Source organism: Gavia stellata, unplaced genomic scaffold (assembly GCF_030936135.1).
Source record: "Gavia stellata isolate bGavSte3 unplaced genomic scaffold, bGavSte3.hap2 HAP2_SCAFFOLD_52, whole genome shotgun sequence".
In the NCBI taxonomy this organism is placed as follows: Eukaryota; Metazoa; Chordata; class Aves; order Gaviiformes; family Gaviidae; genus Gavia; species Gavia stellata.
In genome coordinates, this window is record NW_026777025.1 from 444,885 (window position 1) to 461,895 (window position 17,011).

At 40.2% G+C, this 17,011-nt stretch overlaps 1 pseudogene; it reads left to right on the forward strand.

Annotated features, from left to right (window-relative positions):
- Window positions 1-17,011, forward strand: part of LOC132321603 (ATPase family AAA domain-containing protein 2-like) — a 175,768-nt pseudogene that overhangs the window by 4,406 nt on the left and 154,351 nt on the right.

A 17,011-nucleotide genomic window follows, 5' to 3' on the forward strand; every position in this document is an offset into this window, starting at 1 on the left:
TAGAGCAGAAATTCTTGTTACTAATTCTGGATGCCAGAATGATGTTCCAGTTCTCTCTTCCAGTACCTTGATTTAATCTTTTCTGTCTCTGGAGTGCCTTGATAATATTACTCTGTAGGCAGGCAATATGCCTATGTCAGGTTTTCTGCATATTTGTCACTGATCTTTCTCGTTTCTTTTAATTAGGAAAACCTCGATATGTACTCCCAAGGAGAGAAAGAAATCCAAAGAGCTGCTGAAGAAATAGCTGATAATCAAGGTGGCACTGTAGATTAGTTCTGTTTTAAATTTTCTTTACTACGCTGTAGCCAAAAGCCTTGTCTTAAACAACTGAAATGAGCTGAACTACTCGGTATTTTTCATCTATTAAAAAAATCTATATTGCTGTTGACACTACAAGTCACGGACTTCAGGGCAGTACTGCAGAGAGCTCAGAACAGATATTCAGAGAAAAAAACAGGTGGGTATACAAGAAATGGACGTTATTACTCAGAATGAGAAAGAGTGATCATGCAACAGCAGCAGCATGACAGTTTTCACGGTTTTGAGCAGCACGGCAAGAGTTTTCAGGAAGTAAGGGACGCTGCCCGGTGTGTATGGAAAGCTCCTCCGGAGGATGAAGATCAGCAGGGGAGAAGATAGTGTTGTTCATTTTTGTGTTCAGCAGGTAGTCAGTGAAAGCTGCTGTCTGGTCCTGTAATTAGGACCTGTCATCCCAGTACTCAGCGGGAAATAACACGAGGAATCAGGTTAAATGGTAAAAGGCCATATTAACTTTATGTTTGAAGTGAGGGGGAAAAACGTTAAGGTTTTAAGGAGAATGATAGTTGTGATTAAGGCAGTCAGTCCAACGATCCTTGTAGGAGCTTTCTGGATGGAACAGAATGGGTCGAGACTGTACTCAAGGACAGAAAAGAATGTGGCGGTAGTTGAGCCGATGGGTGTTAGGTTTTGCGGTAGACCTCCTCTGCACACCCACAAAGGAGCTCAGAGAGACAGTGGCAGGAGGGGAAGCCCAAATAATACCCCGCCGGGCTACTCCCAGGAGTAGCCATCAGCCCATCAAAGTCCTATCTGCACAAGCCCAGAGGAGCACAGGGGTGCACGACGGCAGGCAGGGACCCAAACCAAGGACTCCAGTCAAGGAGGAAGAGCCACCTTGTCTGGGCCCCTCCCAGGGCTGTCTCAGCGGAGCCATCCGCCCCATCCGCCCCAGCGTCCAGGGGTGAAACCCATCTGGATGAGTCATCGGGGGCAGCTCTCCAGATCACCTTTCCGACTAAGGGGTTACTGCCTAGGGGTGGGACATACTGTGGGATGCAGGGGAAAAGCAGTTCACCCAGGACTTATGGGATCTTTAGGGCAGGAACCAAAGGCGGGACAAGGGTGGGGTTTAGGTGATTCTGGGAGGAACAAGAGTGGGCAAGTAGAGGGGCAAGGGTATAAAAAGGGCCAGTCACGTGTAAATAGTTGGCTGGTCAGTACGCTTGTCTGACTGTGCCCTGCGCCTGATCACCTGTCTGACCATCAGACCATCAGAGCTTGAATAAGAGATGATTTATGCAATACGCAGTGAGGGCAGTATCTTGGACATGTTACACAGCCTGTGTAAGACTTGACCACTGGCAATGGAGACCTACAAAAAGGTTCAAGCTAGATGTCCAGGTGTTAATGAGCACTGGGGTGATCTTGTTCAGAGAACAGTCCGTGGCCTGTTCATGATTGAACCCGTGGCTCCCAGGTGTGCACCTTGGTGATCAGACCTCCTCTATATGGCTTGGTTCAAGTGTGTGGATGTAGGGGTGCTGGGCAGGAGAGACTTGTAGAAAGTAATTATAAATCGTATGTTGAATGAGAAAGAAAGAGTATGGGGCAATTCATTTGTGATCAAAGTGAAAACTCTGGAATTTCAAATTAGGAAAAAACTAAAATATACTTCTATAATTAAAATCATGCCAGGAAGGAGTGGGGAAAGGAAAGCGTGTCAGTGGTGGTGTAAAGAAGATGAGTGGAGCAAGGGGAAGGACTAGAGGAGCAGAAAAGCAGAGAAATTCATGCCTTTGTGACAGGAGCGTTGGAGTACCAAGGACTTGGGATGGTAGTGGTGCCAAAATAATTTTTCAGTTTTCCATGTGCTGTCTATATATCTTGTGTAATTTATCTTGCATTCAGAAAGCAGTGAGACCTTTTGGGGGGAAGAAAAAAATGGGTAGTGCTTTCCAAGGAATAAAATTTTACTTAATTTTAGTGAGCAGGTAGGTGAACAGAGCATGTACATTCCTCACCTGGTGTCCAGCTATTAATGTGAGAGGGTATTATTAAGAACCTGCTAGACAATTATACGCTGTCTTTTGCATTCATATTGTCTTTCATGAAGAAACTTCAAGTTACTTTACAGAAGCTAGTGGCATAAACTGTATGCATTTGACATTGTTTTCTGACTGGGGAGGTTCACACCTGTGGCTTGCCCATTATTGCTCATGTAATCTGTGGCTGAGCTAGGGTTTGGCAGCTAGATTACCATGCTTAGTCTTAGCACTGTAGAGTATTAAAAACATTTCTGTGAAACACTTTCTCAAAATAACAAGGAATTACTTTCTGAAATAGTGGTTTTCACAGGAGCTGCATCTTAGCTAAGCAAGATGACAGTATTGTTGTTACTAAGACTGATGAGACGTCACCCAGCAGTTTCAGTGAGGACAGAACAATATCTATATGTATGTTCCTCTGTGTATTGTAATTTCTGGAATGTGTCTTGCATAAATTGGTCTTAAGGTTTTGCACGTTTTCAGATCTATTGTGTCATTAACATGAAGGTAATAGTAAAACCTATAGGCATCTGTGCAGTGCATTTTGAATTTAGTATCATTTACAACGGTACTTAAACAGTTTAACGTTATGTCGATTTACAGTAGTTTCATCAGAAGAAAGCGAAGACACTCGAAAGCGTTATGACTTTCGACAGAGGAAAACTGTTGAGCGCTATCAAGCTCCACTGGAAAGTAGGTTATATGCACAGTTTCTCTTAAGAGCTAATTTCTTGCATATAAGCGAGCTACTCTTTTAATGAAAATGTATACACACACTCAACTCCTATTTAAATTTATTACCTTCATTCTGCAGTTAGATTTTATTAAATGTATGTATCCTGTGCACATTGTATTTCTTTGCCATTTGGCATGCTTCCTGTTGTTTTTCAGTAAAAAATGACCTATGTATCCTTGAGAGAATGGTAATTAAACAGAATTGATAACCTTACTCTTGTGGTTTTCAGTTCTCCTTAAAAAGTAGGTGCGTGTTTTTTCACTTCTACTGTGCGCTGATTTAAAAAAAATAAATACACACACCCCGCCCCCAATCACTTGAAACTTCCCCTGAAATGAGAGATCAGTGAAACACATCACATTTTCTGCCTCTTTCACTATCCTGCTTTCTCTTAAACTTGTTTGTAACATTATTCTAAATTCTTTGCTTTCAACAGAACCAAGGCAACGTAAGAACTATCTTTCGGGCCGGTCTTCACCTGTCAGACAGAGATACTCATTTAGAAGTGCTCAGTCACAAGGCTCTTGCTGCAAAAGAACTAACAGGTTGGTGTATGGTTAGTGATAGTTCTTATTTATCAAGAATGCTGTCAGGCCCCTTACTGAATAATGCTTTCAAGGGGCAAGGGTTTTGAATTGGTGGTAGTTACAGATTAGTAGTATGATTATTGCTGTGGTAGTCTGAGGGTATAAAGAAAACAAATCTTGGGGGGGAGACTATACGTTTTATTAGCCGTTAGATTTTTTTTTTAAATGCAGTATTTGTGGTCACTGATGAGGTGATTATGGAGGTCGTGGCTGAGATTGTATAACTGAAATTCTTTTGTTCTGGAATTGAAGCCAGAATCTCACTCTGAAAATTTTAGACTCTTCAGTCTTGAAGGAGACCAATTATTTTCTTAAAACTGAAGATAATTTAGTTAGAGGGAGAGCCTGTATGGAAGTTCTAGTGGAATTTTTTTTAATCACTCAAATACTGATTCTGGTTTCTCTTTGCAATCAGTTAATGTTTCTGTATGAAACTATCATTAAACAAGAAAAATACTAAATGAAATTATAGATGATAAATGGCAAGAGTAATGACAAAGGGGGTTTGGGTCCTGTAAGCAGCTGAAGCATGGAGAACGCTGTCTCTTGCTAGATATGAGAACTTTGTTTAGCATCCCTGAAAGCAGACAGTTATGGAAGGAAGGGTTTCTGAAGCCAGATTTTTAAATCAGTTAAAAAGGTTTATGTTTCACGGAGTGGGTACATAATGCTAAGTGAAACTCTATTTGTGTGTGAGAGAGAGAGATTGGACAAAATGCGTCATTTGTTCATGAAATTTATTTGCAAATTAGTTAAACATTTTCCCTTCCTAAAAAAAATTGAATTTTGCTGTCATAAGGAAAATCATGTAGTGTACTTTGAAATCAGATTCATAAGGAGTACACTGATGTGGAAACTTAATAGATCTCAAAGTAAATTCTGAGATACAATTCATTTAAATTTTGATATCACTTAGTCTGTACTTCAATTTTTTTCACTTGTTTGTTTAAATGTTTGCAGACGGAGACACACAGTCCACAACAGGGATTCCACATCCTCTTCCTCATCTGATGACGAAGAGCATTTGGAGAGGCGTAGGAAGTGCAGCCGTAACAGAGATTCAAAAAGGTTAATGAAATTGGAGTGTAGGGGAGGGAGAAATCTACTTGGGAGGAGTCTGCACCTGTCTAACCGTGAACTGTTATCCTCTTCATCTTGTGTAGTTTCTAAATTGTGGCAATATTTAATCGTATCTCTTGGTACTGACGACTGTAACTGGACTCTCTAAAATTGGATTTTTAGAATTGATTTTTAATAAGCAATTTGATTTCTAGGTGGGAATGGGGGGAGGAACTCTTTTATGTAATTTTTAAATGTAAAACTACTGCTCCTGTGCTTTACAGTAGTTCATTCCGAAAGAAAACCATCGTAACAGAAAATGTTATAAATAGAGGAAATGACGGCGCTCTTATTACTTAACAATTGGTCTAGAAAAACTATTTTGATAACAATCTAAGAAACAGGTTTTCAGCCCAGTGTCTTTCAGACATGTGTGTCTTCTGGCACACGCATCCCAAAGTCCTTGGGAAGGACCAGCAGTGGTGGGCAGCCTTTATAATGTTAATCCGCACTGAAATAAGTATCCCCTTGGGCTGTAACTTTTTGAATGTAGAAGCAAAAAATCTTTGAAAGATGTCACTGTGTTTTGGGGGGTTCTTTCATCACACAAATCGAGGTCAGTTCACAGTCTCCACATAGGGAATAACTTGTTTGAAGCTTGCATTCATGTATGTGCTGTGTTGACTGGTGTGGCTATTCGTAACTGCTAAGAGTTGTTAAAGTAAACCCAGTTTAATGCCTGCAGTGACCTTTTTCCTTTATTTACTCACAGACATTAAATAGAAAACAATTTGAACAAGTATTTAACTATTTAGGAAGTTTAAGCTCATTTGTAAGGTTTCCTGCATTCACTTGCCATTGTTATAAAAGCAAAAACTTTCTAGCTGCATCCTAAGTTAGAAAGCGCTTTTCTCTTTCTTCTTAATTCAAATCAGGTGTCTTCCACTAAACTTTCGGAAAGATGATTTGAAGGGAATTCACAAGGATCGAATGAAAATTGGAGCAAGTCTGGCTGACGTTGATCCAATGCAAACAGATTGTTCAGTAAGTATTTTTAGTTCATTGTGTCAGTGAGATGTTTCCAGTGCTTATGAAAGCTTTCAATAATGTGCTGTCTACAGCTACCTTGGTTTACAGTTTTCTCTCAAGCAGTTTGAAAATTGCCCAGAGCATTTCCTTTGTGCTGACATACAATTTCTGATGGAACCTTATCAAGGTTGCAGCTTTCTTTAACATATGAAATGTGTTCTTTTGAATTTATCTTTAGGTACGGTTTGATGGTGTGGGTGGTCTTTCTGACCACATTTCAGCTTTAAAAGAGATGGTCGTTTTTCCTTTGCTTTACCCAGAAGTCTTTGAGAGATTCAAAATTCAACCTCCAAGGTAACAGACATTGTTTCATAGAATCATAGAATGGTTTGGGTTGGAAGGGACCTTAAAGATCATCCAGTTCCAACCCTCTTCCATGGGCAGGGACACCTTCCACTAGAGCAGGTTGCTCAAAGCCCCATACAACCTGGCCTTGAACACTTCCAGGGTTGGGGCGTCCACAGCTTCTCTGGGCAACCTGTTCCAGTGCCTCACCAGCCACATGGTGAAGAATTTCTTCCTTATAGCTGATCTCAATCCACCCTCTTTCAGTTTTAAAGCCATTACCCCTTGTCCTGTCACTACATGCCCTTGCAAAAAGTCCCTCTCCAGCTTTCCTGTAGGCCCCTTTCGGGTACTGGAAGGCTGCTCTAAGGTCTCCCCGGAGCCTTCACTTCTCCAGGCTGAACAATGCCAACTCTCTCAGCCTGTCTTCATAGGAGAGGTGCTCCAGCCCTCTGATCATCTTTGTGGCCCTCCTCTGGACTTGTGCCAACAGGTCCCTGTCCTTACGTGGGGGGCCCCAGAGCTGAACGCAGTACTCCAGGTGGGGTCTCATGAGAGTGAAGTAGAGGGGAAGAATCACCTCCCTCGACCTGCTGGTCACCCATTTTCATGAGAATATTCAACTGAGGTATCAATATGTTTCCATGCTTCAAAATTTTCAGGAGTGTTGATGGGGTTTTTTAGCAGTAGTAAAAAGTAATTTCTTAAAAATGGATAGAACCCAGAATATATGTAGGTTCGAAGATGTACTGTGTGGGGAGAATATACTTTGAAAGTGTCTTGCTTTTAAAAGGCAGGGTTGGAGTGTTTTTGTTTTGAGTTCTACGTACAAGTCAACTTCATTAGTTTATAAGCAGGAAGAAGGAATTACCTACTGGTAGTCAACTGTAATTTGTTTCTTGGAAGTCCTGTTGTCTCTCCCACCGACTCTCTTTTTTTCAAGTGCTCAAGTATCAATTTTACAATTGATAGGACTTGCAACTAGAACCTTGCAGCGTTTGTTGTACTTAGTTATGAAATGAAATTATTAGAGATTTAATTGTTAGCTTTACATATTCTTGGTCAGCAAAACTCAATCATGGTATATTGAAATAGGACTTTTAATCCTTTGCTTTCAGTAACTTTAAAAGTATTACAAAGAACGACAGCAAAATCTGTGTTTTGCTTCTTTATTCATTTAAATTCTTTTTGAAACAGCAGTGTATTGGCTTTTCTAGCTGATGGCTATATTTATCTGGAAATGCAGAATACCATCCCAGCTTTAGACTTCCTCCTCGTTTATCATTAGCAATGGGAGACCAAGTCCACTAACTTAAAGCTTTTTACGGGAGAATTAAATGCTTTACTATCAAATCTTGCCTTTTGTGAAAACAAGAATGAATGTGCCGTGTATCATTGAAGAATGAACTGGTGATTCATAAGTTAGCCCAGTCTTAGATTCTGTGCTGAAGTTTGTTCTTGTTTGGCTCCACTGTGCTGTAACCACCCCTGTTAGTTTGTCAGCAGTTTTGGAAGTGTTGTTCTGGGACACTACGATCATTTCTCAAGATTCTGTACATCTGCATGATCCTCTTTATTCATGTTGTTTACTGCCTTGTTGAGTTGTGTAGGAACACAAAACTTCCATCTGGTTTGACTTTTCTCACGCTTCAGCTGTTACCGCTCTCTTACACGTGAAGTGTAAGCTAGAGAGAAGAGTTGTGTGTTGTAGGGATGAGGGTTGTAATAGGTACTTTGCCATGATGTTTTTTTCTTATGTGAATCTTTGGTATTTTTAATTGCAGAGGCTGTCTCTTCTATGGCCCTCCAGGGACTGGGAAGACACTGGTTGCTCGTGCACTTGCTAATGAATGTAGCCAAGGTGACAGGAGAATAGCCTTTTTTATGAGAAAAGGTGCCGACTGCCTGAGTAAATGGGCAGGGGAATCTGAACGACAGCTTCGTTTATTGTTTGATCAGGTAAGGTGGAAACGTGCCACGTGTTCTGTCCGAGTTGTAACTGTAGTTTTCTGTGGTCAATATTTTTAAGAACTCACTCTTTTTTGGGTTTTGTCAGTTCCTTCCACTGAAACGGGATTGTCAGTGTTTCTTTTTTCAGTGGGTTTTTTAGGGGCTTGAAATCTTGAGGTGTATTGGGAAAGATTAATAAAGCAAATGAGAGAACCTCACAAAGTAACACACCCCCCCTCAAAAAAACATCAAACAGCCACAAAGAAGGTTTCAAGAGGCAAGAGACGGTGGCTTTAGATCAGAGGGAAACAGATGCAGGCTGCAAGCATGGTCATTTAAATTCATTACAGAAGCTTGCTTCCAGAACCTCTAATTGAATTAAGTCCTGGCTCTGTTCTCGGTGGTTGCCAAATAGCTGTAAAAACTACTGGTATGATTTGTTTCCTGTCACCCAGTCTCAGCGGGTTGACATAGCTGCTGTCTTCTGTTACTCGTGCCACTTACTCCGTTAGCTCCATTAGTAGAGATCCCTGATGCTAGTTGGAAAAATCTAGCTCCAGTGACTTTCCAACCATGACATTTCTCTCTTTAAAATTGTGCTGGTTTACTTATGTCAGTATTCCTGTGTTTTCATTCTAGGCCTACCAGATGCGACCTTCAATTATTTTCTTTGATGAGATAGATGGTCTTGCTCCTGTGCGGTCCTGTGAACAAGACGAAATCCATAGGTAGTACATTTTTTGTACCTACATAGAAGCTGCTAGATCTTTGTGAAAAGAAGACCACAACCTATTTAACTTCATGTGACACATTCATTTGTCCTGAAAACTAGTAATTCAATGCTACTAAACTTCAGATGGTTTTTAAACAATAATTGAAAACAATTCACTAAGCTTGATAGCAGCACAAGACCTGTGTTACCTTGTCTGTTTCTTTATGTCTTAAAACGAGTCTTTCAGTAAGGAGCATCTCATCAATAAAAGCTTGTCCTTTTTGAGTGGTCATTGGAGAAGGTCATGTAAAACGTAACAAAATTTACTAAACCAGTGAATGAAAATTATATTTTTCTGTTAGCTCTATTGTATCAACACTTCTGGCACTTATGGATGGGTTAGACAGCAGAGGAGAGATTGTGGTAATTGGAGCCACCAACAGGCTGGATTCTATAGATCCTGCTTTACGAAGACCCGGACGGTTTGATCGAGAGTTCCTCTTCAGCCTGCCAAATAAAGAGGTCAGAACTTAAACTCAACCCTAATGCTAATGTGGCAAAGTCCCTCTTTGTAACAAAATCACATAACAGTGCAGTATCACGGAGCAGTTAAAGTCGAAATCAGTGTTGTACAACTTGGACAAAAGAGGGATGTCTGGAGAGAGCTGCGTTGTGCTGTGGAGGGCAGATCTGGTACTGAATATATATGACTAAGATGATTTCAACAAGTAGGTAGTTCTAGAATTAATTTTGGTTTCACTGTGACCAGCCAAGAAAAGGGGATGCTGCTAGTCACTGAAATGTTTAAGTAAGGATCAATGTCTGAATTAGCTATAAATTACTGCTATCTCATCTGGAAAATGACAGAAATGGTGTGCACGCAAGAATTCCTTTCTGCTAACAACAACTTTTACCAAGGCTGGTGCTGGAGCAACTTAAGATTTTTCATTCCCAAAGCGGTTCATGTTTGCTTACTTATTTAATCCAGTTAGGCACTTTCACCCTGAAGCACTCTTGCTCTCAGTTCTTGGTTTATGAATGGATAGTGGACGTACCTGTGTTGGACTGTTCCCAGGCTGGGTATCCTGGGAGTTACCTGTAAGTATTTGGGGATCTGACATTCTTACTGGTACTCGTTAACAGCGACTTGGACAAAGATGTGAAGTACACTGCACAGGTGCAGGGCTTGGGAAGCTTCTAGTTCAATGGCAATAGCTAAGCAATGAAAAAATAGGTATATAGCAACAAAAACATATTGGGGGACGATAGTGTGCAAAACTGGAACCCTGTTTTTGTGGTTTTTCTCTGGCTACCGCTGATATTGCTTTTTCTTTTAGTAGCACTTTTTGGAAAAAGGATAAAATGCTTATTGGAGTGAAGGCTAATAAAAGTGCACTGAGCAGTGTAGTTAACACACACATTTGCCTCCAGTTTCTATCTGCTTTCAGGAACAGGAGAGGAGGTGCCATGAAACGGATATAATACACGGTTCCCTACTGTGGAAGAATTCTAGAAATCTGCCATAATTAATCTGTGTACCAGGAAATACTTAAATGAAAGTCTTGCTAAGATCAGACACGAAGACAGGCAACATTTGACATTTTCTGGATCAATGACAGGCGTTTGAGTCATAATTATTGTTCTTCGTAGTAACTGTAGCAATTTGAAAGGTAGTGCTAGGACTGTCTTCCTTGAATGAACTGGCAGAAAACCAAATTTGATGAACTAATGAGCCTGTCATCATGAGATTTTGCTGAATTGGAGAGAAAAAGTATTTTTATTAATGTGAGGTGGTTTTGTGTTTTGTTTTTTATTTTTAAGAGAAAACTTAGGACAAACCAAAATGCAACCATTTTGTTTCCAGGCTAGAAAAGATATTTTCAAGATTCACACACGAGACTGGACCCCTAAGCCACTGGACATGTTTCTTGAAGAGCTAGCTGAAAAATGTGTTGGTAAGTTTGAAAACAAAGTCAGTCACTGCACGTGACTGAGTCCTAAGGAATCCGAGCTTGTACCAGGCAGCACCCGAGCTCTTGTGCCTTGCTGCAGCGTGAGGCAGCTGACACGCCTTGGGAGCAAACAAAGTTAGATGCTTCTTTTCTTGTCATTTTCTTCTTGTCTCTCAGAACATTAAATAGCTTTGGGGCATCTTCCTCAGGACTAAAGTTCTGATTAGGAGGCCGCTTCATAAGCGCAGGGTATCAAGCTGTGAGCCACATAACAAAACTTCTCTGCAGTTCGGTAACGCTTTGGATTATCTCTTAGCCTGTTAATTTTTAGCTGCATACAAAGTCTTTCAGTGTTGCACTTTGGAAACCTTGGCCTTGACTTCTGTGTTGCCTGAGACTGACATAACATTTGATTCTTGTTTTGTTTATTAGGATACTGTGGTGCTGATATTAAATGCTTATGTGCTGAAGCTGCCCTCTGTGCTCTGCGCCGCCGCTATCCTCAAATATACAAAAGCAGTGAGAAACTGCAGTTAGATATTGCTTCTATTAAAATAACAGCGAAGGATTTTGTCATGGCTATGCAGAAGACTGTTCCAGCTTCACGGAGGGCTGTGGCTTCACCTGGGCGAGCACTATCACCTATTTCAAAACCACTGCTTGAAAACACACTAGCAAGAATTTTACAAGCCTTGCAGAGAGTATTTCCCCACGCAGAGCTTGCTCTAAAGAAGGACCAACAGCAAGGTATAACAATAGTAGCCGCTTCTTTAAACTTCTGCCAAAGCAAAAACTTCCGATTTGTGCAATCAACATACAGAAACCTCTCAGCCATAATGACAGTAGGATTTTATAATATGCACATGCACGCCTTTATTTCAGGAATATCGTGCATAGTTTTTATTCTGGATTCTAAACTGAAGTGCTGGATGGGAGCTGTGAATGACTCGCAATACATGGGAGAGAACTATGCATTCTCTCCTAGAGCACCCTGTTTCTCACAGTAGCTAATATCGTGTTTATCATTCGTAGAGATGGATTTAAGGTTTAATGTGTGAGGCACCTCTTTCAAAATAAATGTTTAAATGGGGGGAGAGGGCATTTTTACATGAATGCTTCTAATTCCTGTGAAGAATGTCAGAACCACAATACAAGTATAAGTGGTTTAAGCTAAATATTGTTACAGCTACCGTGATTTTTAACCATAGTCTCTTAATTTGAATGTTTGTGGATCACACTGTACGCCTGCACATGAGATCAGAATGTTTCAGTAACGTATACTCTGGGGCTTGGCTTGCATAGCGTATGTGAGCTCACACTCCTGACTGCATCAACCCTGACCAAGTTGTCTGTCGGTTGGTGACAGCAAATAAATCGATAAACTCGCTGCACTCCTGATTAACGGAGATCCATGAATAGTTAGTTACTATCCTAATCCCTGGAGAATATCCTACCAGTATTACTCCCAGTAGAGCTGGTAGATTTTTTGCATTGGTGAAAGAGGCAGAAACCCACCAACAATATAAAAGCAGAGAGGCTAAGGAATTGGTAATTGCATCCCGTCTCCGTTGTCGGCCTTTCATGATCTCTTCCTTCGGGGATCTTTGAGGAGCCTTATTTAGAAGATGTGTTGGTCTGTATATTCTGACTCACTAGTCCTAGACAAAGGGAAGTCTGTGGCCACCACGTTCACTTAATTTCCCCACATCCAGTGGGGGAACCTGCTCCAGAAGGAAGTGGCCTTGTTGGGTTTTTCAGGTGTCTAGGAACTACAGAAGTTCCTAATCATCTTTATTCTAAGGAAGAAACCTCCTGTTGTTTTCACCAACAGAGAGAGAATACCTTATGCAAATCATGCGATGTAGGACAGCTTTGTAGAGACTTGTGCAATCTCCTTAGATCTGTGGTAGGATAAACTCTTCAGAAAATAACATTCTGCATGTGCCCTCAAATGAAGAAATACAATATAAGGGGTCTCCAGCACTGATTTAGAAGCTGTATTAATGTGAGAGCGAGATATGGACTATTCAGGAAAGTTAACAAACCTCTCTTGTCTTTCAGACAGTTTAAATCATATTTTAAGAAATTATGCGATTGACAGTGATGAGGAATCACCATCAATCTTTGAAGATAAGCCAACTCCTAAAATGCCTGGCAGACAAAAGGAAAAATTCCTCAATTTTAGCAGGTACATATTTGTCCCTTTATGTTTCAATTATTCAGATGGCCGTGTCTGTAAACAGTTTTGGTGTGAGGGGTGGTAGATGAAGAAGTAGAGGGGAGGGGTGTGGGGGGGTGATCAATATTTGCAAGAAGTAAGCGTGAAGATCCAGCTGGGTACTGAGGTTCTAATGGAGTACACTGCCATAACCCATCAAACTGAATGGCCCAGCCCTCTTTTCCTAAGTCAAAGTGGTCCACAGACTATTAGAATGTGTTGATTTAATCCATGGCATTCCTTGAAAGACTCAAGACCAAAGAAACGTGCTGCCTGTCCTTTTAGCTAAAAAACCCCTACAGATTCGTGTAGACATCTTTTGCCCTTCTAATTTCCAAGATTGTTAAACCAGCAGCGAATTATGTAGCAGAAACAGAACTGAGAAATGGTTTGTTAAAACACTGTGAGAAAAACTTAAACAATGTCTGCATTTTGTACCTTTAACCGACTAAGTTTATGTTAACTTTTTAACATTTTAATGTGGAAGTCATATAAGCTGACAGTTAAAAAAACAGATTATTGTCGTCACTGGTGGGTCAGTTATTTTTCTCACTTTCTATTGCTGCGCTGTCCAGAAAATCTTCTGACCTGCTGAGCTTGGTTAGGTCTCTAGATCTTTGTCTTCAGCCAGCAAAGGTACAATAGTATTGTGGTGGAAAAAAACGAATGCTCTTCACAAATGTGTTTCATGCTAGTAAAGCAGGATTACTAGGAAATTAATAGACAATTCAAAGATGAAACATTAGAATGACTGAATAAAATAAATATACATCTTAATACATATTGAGTGTACTGCTGTAATTTAACCAGTCCATTTGTGTACTTCTTCAGATACAGCTAATGTGTTTCAGTGCCCACGTTAATTTTTTTCTAGAAATGTTGTTCTACTCCTTCCTTCCCACTATGTCCAGTAACTATGGCCAAATTTCAGCTAAACTAGACAGATGTAGAGATCTCACAGCTACTTAAACTCAAGACCTACTGAAAATCAGTGTCTACGGGCAGTGAGGAGATCCAGATTGGCATGTGCTGAGAGATAGAGTTGTTATTCTCCCCCATATCGGGTTACTGATGAGTTGTCACACGTGTATTTGGCTGGACAGTCCCCCTGTATGATTTAAGAGCCGTTACTTAACCCAGCCAAAGGAACAGCAGACATGCTGGGGATTGGCAGGATTTCTTAAGGGAGGTATGGTACAAGTTTTTTAAAAAGAAAATGGGCTTTGACAGTGTTCCTGATCACAGACCAGCTTATTATTTGCTGGAACATGGAGAGTATTTACCGAAAGGGAAAAAAAAAAGAAAGAAAGGTGTATAGGAAAAAACCTTATCATCTGTGTGCCTATTCATCACCTCATTTTTAAACTTGTTTTCTTCTTCCTGTTCTAGAAATGCTTATTACCAGCCAACATCTTGCAGGCCACGGTTCTTACTAGTTGGAGAGCCAGGATACGGGCAAGCTTCTCATTTGGCACCTGCAGTAATACATGCCCTGGAAAAGTTTCCAGTCTATACACTAGACCTATCTGTTTTGTTTGTTAGCATCACATCATCGGAAGAAACATGTGCACAGGTACCTTTTTTTCTCTTTAATCTCATAGGATTCATGAACTGTATATAAACTAGTAAAGTAAGCAAAATTCATTGTTAATGGAGGTGGCCTGGTTTGAATGTGCTGTTATGTTTACTTCTGTCTGAAAAGCCACTTTTCTGCTAGATCAAATGATACCAAATGAGGATGTTACATGTGGCCCTATCTTTCATTCCAAAGGAATGGAAAGTGAGGATGTTGCTAGCAGCTTGGGAAGCTGGGAGGTGCTGCTAATAAACCCCTCTTTATAGCAAGAAGTCCTCCCCATCTCGGTGGGATCCAGAAAGTTGTTTTCATTGCTGCTTAAGAATCTGTGCTCCCAGTAGATGGCTCTGCAGCAGCCTGACTGCCTGTCATGCACTTTTTGTAACCTTCATTTTCATTATATTTGTAAGGCAATCAAGCTTTTGGGGAAAAGAAGTGTTTCTTTTCTTATATATACATATACAGCTTGTACTGCTGCAGTATATGCAGTAAAAGCGTTAAAATTCATGGAACACTTATGTTTGTTTTTCTTATACTATAAATTAAATATAAGCAGATTTAGTGCTGTTTTCCTTTTTACTTTTAGGCAGGAAATCTGTTTCGTTGTTTGACATCACTGTATTAAAATATTTTCACCTTTAGTAGCAGCATTTGAGAGCTCTACAAGTAAGGATGGACATGTTACATGACTGGATACTCATTTGTCACATAAGAGGAACAATTCCTTTTGTGTTATGTGATGGTTGCACCTGCGGTCATATAACTAGCATGTCTAGTCACTGCCCGGATATACCACGTGCACTTCCCATCTTGTGACAGGAACTCCCTGAATATTGATAATCTGAAAGGGTGCACGGAGAAATTTGTCATGTGAAAGGACTGTTGCCGCTTCCCTCATGTGGTAGATGCACGTCCTCTTCTGTGATCGAGGTACCATCTGTAGGCAATGGCTTGTGGTCTTCCAAAGCACGTAATCTGGTCTGATTGATAATGAGAGGCTGTGAGTGATTTAGCTATTCAGGCAGCTATTCAGACTGGTCACCTCTTATAAAATGTACGTGAAGTTATGAATTGTAACCAGGCTTCTTTCACAGTGTCAGCCCTCATCTTTTCACATAGGTCTTTGCTTGTTCAAACTGTGCTTCAGAGTGACTTGGATATGTGCGCACCCTGAATTGAAAATGGTGCAGTCAGAGTCGTGTAGTGATTTACCCAGGCTAATACATCTTGCTCAAGGGTTAGTCTTGTTTTTTCAGGCACACCACCACAGCAGCTGAGTTGTAAGGCTCTTTAGGCATTACCTTACACCTAAGTAGTTTTGAAATCAGGCAGAGATTCAGGTCAGTTTCTGTCTGTGTAGCAATGTCCATATTTGAGTAAAGTGAAAATTTTACCTTATTGTTAAGGAGTTGTTCTTTTGTTGGATTGTTTTGATGTTTTGGCTGCATGTGCTCCTATTTCATAAGACAGTTTGACTGACGCGTAGTTATTTATTAGCCTGTTCTACATGGTTTAGTTTTCTTATCCAAGCTTTCATTTTACCAGTTGATGCGAGAAGCACAAAGAACAGCACCAAGTATCATTTATATTCCACATATCCATTTGTGGTGGGAGGCTGCTGGAGCTACATTGAGAGCTACTTTTACAACACTACTGCAGAACATTCCAGCATTTGCTCCAGTTTTGCTGCTTGCAACATCTGATGTGTGTCATGCAGATCTCCCAGAAGAGGTACTTCTGTTGATACTTTTCTTACTTTTTTTAGTCAGTTTTTTGTTAATTTATAAATCCTTTAAACATTGGAGTACTGTGCACTCTTAAGCAAATTCATACTGTTATTACTCAGGCACCCTAACCAGGTCTCTTAAAATTTGCTTAGACAAAACAATGCTTGAAAGCATTTGCCTAAAGTGTTTTCTGAGTAAAGAGCTTGACTTTGACCCAACTTTTTCCCCCTTCTCACACACTCATGCTCATTAGACAGACATAAACATTTACTTCAGACAATAATTCCAGTGACTTCAAGATTGTTAGGTATGTACTTAGGCAAGAATATACGGTGCTTGAAATGTACATGGGAAAAAGATACTTTTACTGAAAAGTGAAAGATAGTTTTACAGAGAAAGTATGATGGTCACACTCTTAATGATGGAATGTAATTTCAAATTTAAATTCTTTATTAAAAATTTCAATTTCTTTCTTCATATCGGTGAAAGCTTTACAAATCAGAAAGCTAAGTTCCAACTTCTGTTTAAGTAACTTGGAAATCTATTTTTAGTTGTATTTCTTAACAAATTCAGTAAGAGTATATGCTTAGCTTTCTAGGTATCTGAGAGTGTGCATTAAAGGAAGGTGTTCAAAATGTGAATATGCTGCTCTGATTATTTTGTCTCATTTACTGGGGGGGAGAGAGGGGGTTGCCTAGATGTGTTTATCATCAAATGCTTTGAAAGGGCTTAACTTTCTACAGAAATTCTTCTACGGTTAATAAATTCTTTCTAAAATAAGTATTGAAATTCCTTCCATACTTTCTGGTAG